Source organism: Myxine glutinosa, chromosome 11, assembly GCF_964187855.1.
Source record: "Myxine glutinosa chromosome 11, kmMyxGlut1.1, whole genome shotgun sequence".
In the NCBI taxonomy this organism is placed as follows: Eukaryota; Metazoa; Chordata; class Myxini; order Myxiniformes; family Myxinidae; genus Myxine; species Myxine glutinosa.
In genome coordinates this window covers 100,897,775-100,906,287 of record NC_136271.1, presented here as the reverse complement: position 1 = coordinate 100,906,287, position 8,513 = coordinate 100,897,775, and the positions used below count along the sequence as shown (strand labels likewise).

Sequence of the window (8,513 nt, the reverse complement as noted above, 5' to 3'; positions counted from 1 at the left end):
CCAGGGACTGGTAGCGTCGGGCACGAATTCGCCCGGGACGCGTAGCGCCTGGCCATAGACAAGCTCGGCGGTGGATGCCTGGAGGTCCTCCTTGGGGGCCGTGCGGAGGCCCAAAAGGATCCACGGCAGCCGGTCGGCCCAACCGCCGTCTTGAAGGCCGGCCATGAGCGCGGCCTTCATGGAGCGGTGGAATCGCTCGCATAACCCGTTTGCTTGGGGGTGGTAGGCCGTAGTACGGTGGAGCTTGACCCCCAGGTTGCGGGCGACCGCGCCCCACAGCTCGGAGGTGAACTGTGGTCCGCGGTCTGACGAGATGTCCGCCGGTGCGCCGAAGCGGGCGACCCAGGTGGCGATGAAAGCCTGCGCCACGTCGGCGGTGGTGGTGGAGACGAGGGGAACGGCCTCCGGCCACCTGGTGGTCCTGTCCACCATGGTGAGCAGGTGTGTGAACCCCCGTGACGGGGGGAGGGGGCCCACCAGATCCACGTTGACGTGGTCGAAACGTCGTTCGGGCACGGTGAAAGGTGCCAGCGGGGCCTGGGTGTGTCGGTGGACCTTGGCCCGTTGGCAGGCCGTGCAGGTGCTGGTCCAATCGCGGACGTCCCGACGAAGGCCGTGCCAGACGAATCGCGCCGACACCAGCTTCTGGGAAGCTTTCCGGCCCGGGTGGGAAAGGCCGTGGAGGGAGGCGAAGATGCGGCGTTGCCAGGTGACGGGCACGATGGGACGAGGCTGGCCTTGGGAGACGTCGCAGAGCAGGACAGTGTCCGTGAAGGGGATGTCGGCCAGGCGGAGGCCCGTGTCCGCCGCCCGGAGGGCTTGCACCGTGGTGTCGGTGGTTTGGTCCGCCGCCATAAGCGCAAAGTCCACGCCCAGGTGGACCGCGTTCGCGCTAGCCCGGGAAAGACAGTCGGCCACGGCGTTGTTTTTGCCGGCGACGTGCCGGATGTCCGTGGTAAACTCCGACACGGTGGAGAGGTGGCGCTGTTGGCGGGCCGACCACGGCTCCGTGACCTTGGCCATGGCGTAAACCAACGGCTTGTGGTCGACGAATGCCGTGAACGGTCGGCCCTCCAGGAGGTGGCGGAAATGGCGGACGGCCAGGTGTAGACCGAGGAGCTCCCGGTCAAACGTGCTGTATTTGAGCTCGTTCGGCCGGAGCTGCCGGCTGAAAAAAGCGAGTGGCTGCCAAACCCCGTTCACCCATTGCTCATGTACGGCGCCCACCGCGTAGTCGGAGGCATCCGTGGTGAGGGCGATGGGAGCGTTGAGCACCGGGTGAGCGAGCAGTGTTGCGTCGGCGAGGGCCCGCTTTGAGCTTTGGAAGGCCGCATCCATTGCTGCGGACCAGGCGATGTCGTGCTTGGCCGGCTTGCCCCGGAGGGCTTCGTAGAGGGGCCGCATGAGTTGAGCAGCGCGGGGCACGAAGCGGTGATAAAAATTCACCATTCCCAGGAATTCCTGCAGGGCCTTTATGGTGCGGGGACGCGGGAACGTGGTGATGGCCTCGACCTTGGTTGGCAGCGGCACGGCCCCGTTCTTGGTGATGTGGTGGCCCAAAAAATCAACGGCCGTCGTGCCGAAGTGGCATTTGGCCGGGTTGACGATGAGGCCATGCTCGCTGAGGCGCCCGAACAGTGTTCGGAGGTGGAGGAGGTGCTCGGCCCGGGACGTGCTGGCGACGAGGATGTCGTCCAGGTAAACGAAAAGGAACGGCAGGTCACGCAGCACGCCGTCCATCAAGCGCTGGAACGCCTGAGCCGCGTTCTTGAGACCAAACGGCATCCGCAAGAATTCGAATAAGCCGAACGGCGTGATGACTGCCGTTTTAGGGACGTCGGCCGCCCTGACAGGTACCTGGTGATATCCCCGTATGAGATCAATTTTCGAAAAAATGACCCGTCCCGCCAGACGGGCGGAGAAGTCTTGGATATGCGGGATCGGGTACCTGTCGGGGGTGGTAGCGTCATTGAGACGGCGGTAGTCGCCACACGGGCGCCATCCACCCCCGGCTTTGGCACGATGTGCAGTGGCGAGGCCCACGCGCTATCGGAGCGCCGCACGATGCCGAGGTGCTCCAACACGTCGAATTCGGCCTTCGCCATGGCGAGCTTGGCTGGGTCGAGGCGGCGGGCCCTGGCGTAGACCGGCGGGCCCGTGGTTGGTATGTGGTGCTCGATCCCATGCCGTACTGCGACGGCCGAAAACGTCGGCCGCGTGAGGGCCGGGAACTCCGTGAGCAGGCGAGCAAACTCGTTCGCCGCCGGGACGGCGCATGCCAGCTCGGTCGGCGCGGAGCTGCTCAATGTGCATACCAGGGAGCTGAAGGTTTCGGCGTTGATTAAACGACGCCGTTGGACGTCCACCAGCAGTCCGTGTGCGCAGAGGAAGTCGGCGCCTAGCAGAGCCATGGGCACGTTTGCGGTTACAAACGTCCAAGCAAAGCGTTGGCCGCCGAAGCAGAGGGTGACGTTGCGCGGGCCGAAGGTGCGGATGGTCGATCCGTTGGCCGCAACCAAGGAGGGGCCGCAAACCGCGGATTGCCTGTCCTGGTCAGAGGCGGGTATGACGCTCAGTTGGGTGCCGGTGTCGCACAGGAAGCGCCGTCCGGACGCTTTATCCGTGATGAACAGTAAGTTGCCCGTGTGGCCGGCGCTCATGGCTGGTAATGAACGCCGGCCCGGCCGTTTCCCGGCCTGCCGAAGGTGCACGGGGGTCGGCATGTCCGGGCCTTCTGTCCGAACCTGGCATGATAGTAACACCATGCTTGTTGGTCAGGTGGAGGCCCCGGTCGTCGTGCTGGAGGTGGTCGGCTTGGTGTAGCGGCCGCCAATTGCGTCGGCAGTTCGGTCGTCGACCGTGCCGGGTGCTCGGGCACCATGGGTGTTGCGTCGGACGGCGATGGGTCCCATGTCGCCGCTGCGATGCGCTGTCCTGCGGCGGAGATCTTGTCGGCTTCTCTGGCAAGGGCCCGGGGATCTGTGATCGTCGTGCTTGCCAGGGCGAGGCGTACCGGGTTAGGCAGCTGACGGAGGAACAGCTCCCGGAACAGGAATGCCGGAGAGTGCTCGCCGAGCAGTGAAAGCATGTAGTCCATTCGCTCGGAAGGGCGCGTGTCGCCGAGCTCGGGCAGGTCGAGCAGGCGCCGTGCGCGTTCCGCCGATGGGAGGGCGAAAGCGTCGAGGAGAAGCTTCTTAATCGCGCCATATTTGTCAGCGGCTGGCGGGCTCTCGAGGAGGCTCAGGGCGCGGGCCGCGGTGGCCGAACCGAGCGCTGTTACCACATGGTGGAAGCGGGTGTCATCGGCCGTGATGCCTCGCAGGGCGAACAGGGAATCCGCCTGTGCGAACCAAACCGCCGCGTGAGCCTCCCAGAAGGTAGGCAGTTTAAGGGCGACTGCCGTGTCCATGTCGGTAGGTCACCAATGAAGGAGCTGGGGCTCCCACGTCGATCGGAAGAATGGACGCGACAAAAAGCTGGAATTCATCCGAGTTGCTTTAATCAAACCAAACACTCAGGCACTCTGAAAAGCCCGTTTATCGGGCAGCAATATATATACATATTATCCCGGAGTGTTTGCCCAGGAAAGGCGAGAGGGGGCGTGGCCCAGGGTCCTGGCTGCGGCCTGGCAAGTTGAGGGCGAGCCTGCCCGGGAATGCCCGGGCATGCCCGGGCGTCCCGACCGAGGCCTGGCAAGTTGAGCGCGGGCCTGCCCGGGCGTCCTGGACGAGCCCGGCATGGTGATCGCTCCGCGTCCTTGATAGGTGCAAGGCGATTGTGAAAACCCAGCGGTAGCCGCTACAGTTTCATATTTTACTAAAAGGAAATATAATAACCTTGTGTGGAATGTTCTGGAGTCCCAGCAGGTGTTGTAAGGCAGGTAGGAGGTTTCAGAAATTCCTCATTACAATTATAATTTTGAAATGTGATCAACACGGATCTTGCTCCCGAATGTGGAATTGAACAGACTAGCAACGGTACCCGCCCTATGGGCGGGGCTTCAATTGGGAGGCCCAAATGAAAAGGCAAAATATCAGAAACTGAAGCCTTTTTTTTAAAAAACTTTTCATATAAACATCCATTGAATCATATCACATGCAAATCATCAAAATCTAAACAGTACATGGCGCCCATTTTGAAAAAAGATTGAATTCTGCAAAACGGAAGCGGCCGCCACACGTCTTTCTCAGTCACACGTTTATGTGTGAAGAGTGCGCGCCAAATCTGTAACACGGAAGCGGCCGCTACACCTGTTTCTCAGTCGCAAGTTTATGTGTGAAGAGTGCGCGCCGAATCTGTAACACGGAAGCGGCCGCTAGACCTGTTTCTCAGTCGCAAGTTTGTGTGAAGAGTGCGCGCCGAATCTGGAACACGGAAGCGGCGGCTACACCTGTTTCTCAGTCGCAAGTTTATGTGTGAAGAGTGCGCGCCGAATCTGTAACACAGAAGCGGCCGCTACACCTGTTTCTCAGTCGCAAGTTTATGTGTGAAGAGTGCGCGCCGAATCTGTAACACGGAAGCGGCGGCTACACCTGTTTCTCAGTCGCAAGTTTATGTGTGAAGAGAGCGCGCCGAATCTGTAACACGGAATACTACCATTGATCCAGTGTCTGTTCCAGTGTTCCCCTTTGATTTTGTCAAATGCTCGAGCTTGGTGAGGGTGGAGCGCATACGGTTTAACCAAAAGTTTGGTAACCCCAACTGGGCCAAGGCTTTTGAAGTTTGTCATCTTTGCAAATTGTTGTCTTGTCTTTTCTGCATCAATGATTACTGGGGGCATTTCCTTGATGTTCTCTTCTCTTCCAGGTTTCGGATCCAATCTGCTCCCTTGTTGTATTCTCTTTTATCTTCGGATATCCCTTTCCAGAATTTCTCAAGATCTTTTTTTTAGGGGGAGTTGCCACATGTTTTTGTTTCTTTCTTCTGTTGTTGGCCTCATCATCTCCCCCTCCCCCCCCCCCCTCCAACTTTTTTAAAATTTATTTATTTAAATATTCAGATCATCATATGTATCTTTTTTGCGTTGTTGTACACCGCTCCTTTCCTATGCCATCTCCAGGCATTGCAAATCGTCATTGCCGGGCACCAAAGGGGGCTCGGCAGTGACGCACGCTGAAAGAGAGTACTCAGTTTTCACTCTGGTTTCTTGTTTTCTTTCTTGGTTGTCCGGACGATATCTCAGCCATCCTTTGAGCTAGGAAGCTGAAATTTCGGCACAGTAGTGAGCAAGTCCTTTGTCAAATACGGTATTTTTTGTTTTTTGAATAATCAATTAATTGAGGAGTTATTTAATTATTAGCGTTTAATTAAGTACTTATTTAATTAATTAAATTTCATTTCTCTTCTGACCATTATTAACTCAGGCACCTTTTGAGTTAGGAAGCTGATATTTGGACATGCCAATGACCAGGTGATTTGGCTGCAAAGGATATTTTTGATTTATTAATTAATCAATTAATCGATTAATTATTTAATTATTCGATTAATGACAAAAATTTTTTTTTTTTTTAAGTTACAGATTCTGATGAAATAGTGGTAGTTTATGTGTTCTCTGACCAAATTGATTAATAATTTAATTTTTTTATGATTATTATTTATTTATTTTCATTATTAATCATTTATTTATTTTCTTTCTCATTTGGCCAATATCTCAGGCACCTTTTGAGCTGGGAAGCTAATATTTGGACATGAGTGACCAAGTGATGTGGCTATCAAGGATATTTTTGATTTATTGATTAATCATTTCATCTATTAAGTATTTATTGATTAATCGATTAATTATTTATTGAGTAATCAATTAATTATTTAATTTTTTATAAATGACTTATTTAATTAAATTTCTAAAAGATACATCTTCGGATGAAGCACTACTGGTTTAGTTATGCGATTAGCCAATTGATTATGAAAATATTTTGTGATAATCTTTTATTGATTTTAATTATACAATTAATCAATCAATTAGTGTACACCTCTCCCTCCCAATGCAGCCTCAATGAGCTGCACTGCGGTATTGCCGGGCGCCGGAGGCGCCCCGGCAATGCCGCGCTGCAGCATATTTAATTATTTGGCATGGGGCGGTGTACTTTGAATGTATGTGTACTTGTTGTTTATTCTGTGGAGTTGCGGTCTTTGCCTGTGTGATTTTAGTTTGACATGTTGCAGTTTAAGTTTAAGCCTGTAAAGTACGCCTCCTTGTCGTTACATTGGCGACATGGCATTCTCTGTTCAGGGTAGAGCCATGCGTGTTTTAACTGGCGAGGAACATTATTGCTATCTCGGAACCCCTAGCGGTGTGTATAGCGACCACGACCCTCCCTTTCGACCTCAGGGTAGAAATTTGGCCGCTGTAATTGTACTTCACCACATAGTTCGAGGGGTCTCTAGAGGACCAGATCTGCACCGCCTGAATGACAGTTTGGATGTTTGCTAAAACCCCGGGGTGCTCTAACCCCAATCCACCAACATCACAGCCCGCAAAATATAATTATTTGTGGTACAGACCAGAAGCTAGCAGATCGTCATTGCGACCCCAACCATCACAACCACCAACCTGTATGGCCCCATCTCCCAATGGTGAGGAATCACTAAAAAAAAAAAAATTATACGAGCCGGATCCAGATCTTCACCCAAATCGAATCATTTCGTCCTTGTCCCATATTATACCGCTCCGCCAAATTTTGTACGAATCTGTTGAAATTTTTGGGATAACTTGATCATAGACAGACAGGCGAAGCATTTTTGATTGAAGAAGAATCTTTTCTTTGTTTTTCAGGTTCCCCCAAAGGGGGTGCACCGTTCCCGGAGGTACTGCAATACCGGGTCGATGCGTGGAGCGGACGGAGCAAGCCCCTAATCCAACTCCCGATGCCAAAAATCCATTTAATAGACTAGTCCCGCATTGCGGGACATATCAGCTATTAAACTGATAAGAACAGATACTACACTTGATCTTAGCCAAAAGGCCGAGAAGCGATAACTTAAAAAGGTTTAACTGTGTCCTTTTGAAGGGCAATCTCATTGATGATTTAGAGGCGCCGATTCGTGGGAAAATGAAAATTCTCTCTAAATGGCAGACCGTTCGACACCTCCATTGAAGCTCACGGTCTCCTTTGATATCCTGCTATTAAACATTCCTGATGTGATATATTTATTTTGTTTATCTTGTGAGAAATATAGGATTTATTGTGTGAAGGAAAACTGGAAGAGAGGAGTAAGGGTGGTGAAAACACGTCATTTCCGCGGAGCGTTAGAGCCGCGTGGTGTGCGTAAAAACCCGGCATTGCGGATCGCGATTCCAATGCTTTTGTCCATTAGACACACCAGCTATGAATAAATTGTGAACAAGTACACATACATTCAAAGTACACCGCCCCCATGCCAAATAATTAAATATCCTACAGCGCGGCATTGCCGGGGTGCCTCCGGCGCCCGGCAATACCGCAGTGCAGCTCATTGAGGCTGCATTGGGAGGGAGAGGTGTACGCTAATTGATTGATTAATTGTATAATTAAAATCAATAAAAGATTATCACAAAATATTTTCTTAATCAATTGGCTAATAGCATAACTAAACCACTAGTGCTTCATCCGAAGATGTATCTTTTAGAAATTTAATTAAATAAGCCATTAATAAAAAATTAAATAATTAATTGATTCATCAATAAATAATTAATCGATTAATCAATAAATAATTAATCGATTAAATGATTAATCAATAAATCAAAAATATCCTTGATAGCCACATCACTTGGTCACTGTCATGTACCAAATATTAGCTTCCCAGCTCAAAAGGTGGCTGAGATATTGGCCAAATGAGAAAGAAAATAAATAAATGATTAATAATGAAAAGAAATAAATAATAATCATTAAAAAATTAAATTATTAATCAATTCAGTCAGAAACACATAAACCACCACCATTTCATCAGAATCTAAGTGATTTTTTATTTTTTTTTAGTAATTAATCGAATAATTAAATAATTAATCGATTAATTGATTAATCAATAAATCAAAAATATCCTTGATAGCCACATCACTTGGTCACTCATGTCCAAATATTAGCTTCCGAGCTGAAAAGGTGCCTGAGATATTGGCCAAATGAGAAAGAAGATAAATAAATGATTAATAATGAAAATAAATAAATAATAATCATTAAAAAATTAAATTATTAATCAATTCGGTCAGAGAACACATAAACCACCACCATTTCATCAGAATCTGTAACTTAAAAAAAAACAAACTTTTTAGTCATTAATCGAATAATTAAATAATTAATCGATTAATTGATTAATTGATTAATAAAAAAATGAAAAATAGCCTTTGCAGCCAAATCACCTGGTCATTGGCATGTCCAAATATCAGCTTCCTAACTCAAAAGGTGCCTGAGTTAATGGTCAGAAGAGAAATGAAATGAAATTAATTAAATAAGTTATTAATTAAATAAGTACTTAATACTTAATAAAAATAAGTACTTAATTAATCGCTAATAATTAAATAACTCCTCAATTAATTGATT

The 8,513-nt window shown here is 49.8% G+C and overlaps 1 non-coding gene across 1 annotated transcript; it reads right to left on the bottom strand.

Annotated features, from left to right (window-relative positions):
* Positions 1-6,782: 6,782 nt before the first annotated feature.
* On the bottom strand, positions 6,783-6,974 carry LOC137437141 (U2 spliceosomal RNA). Its single transcript, XR_010986440.2, has one exon. It is a non-coding gene; the product is annotated as a U2 spliceosomal RNA (small nuclear RNA).
* Positions 6,975-8,513: the final 1,539 nt, after the last annotated feature.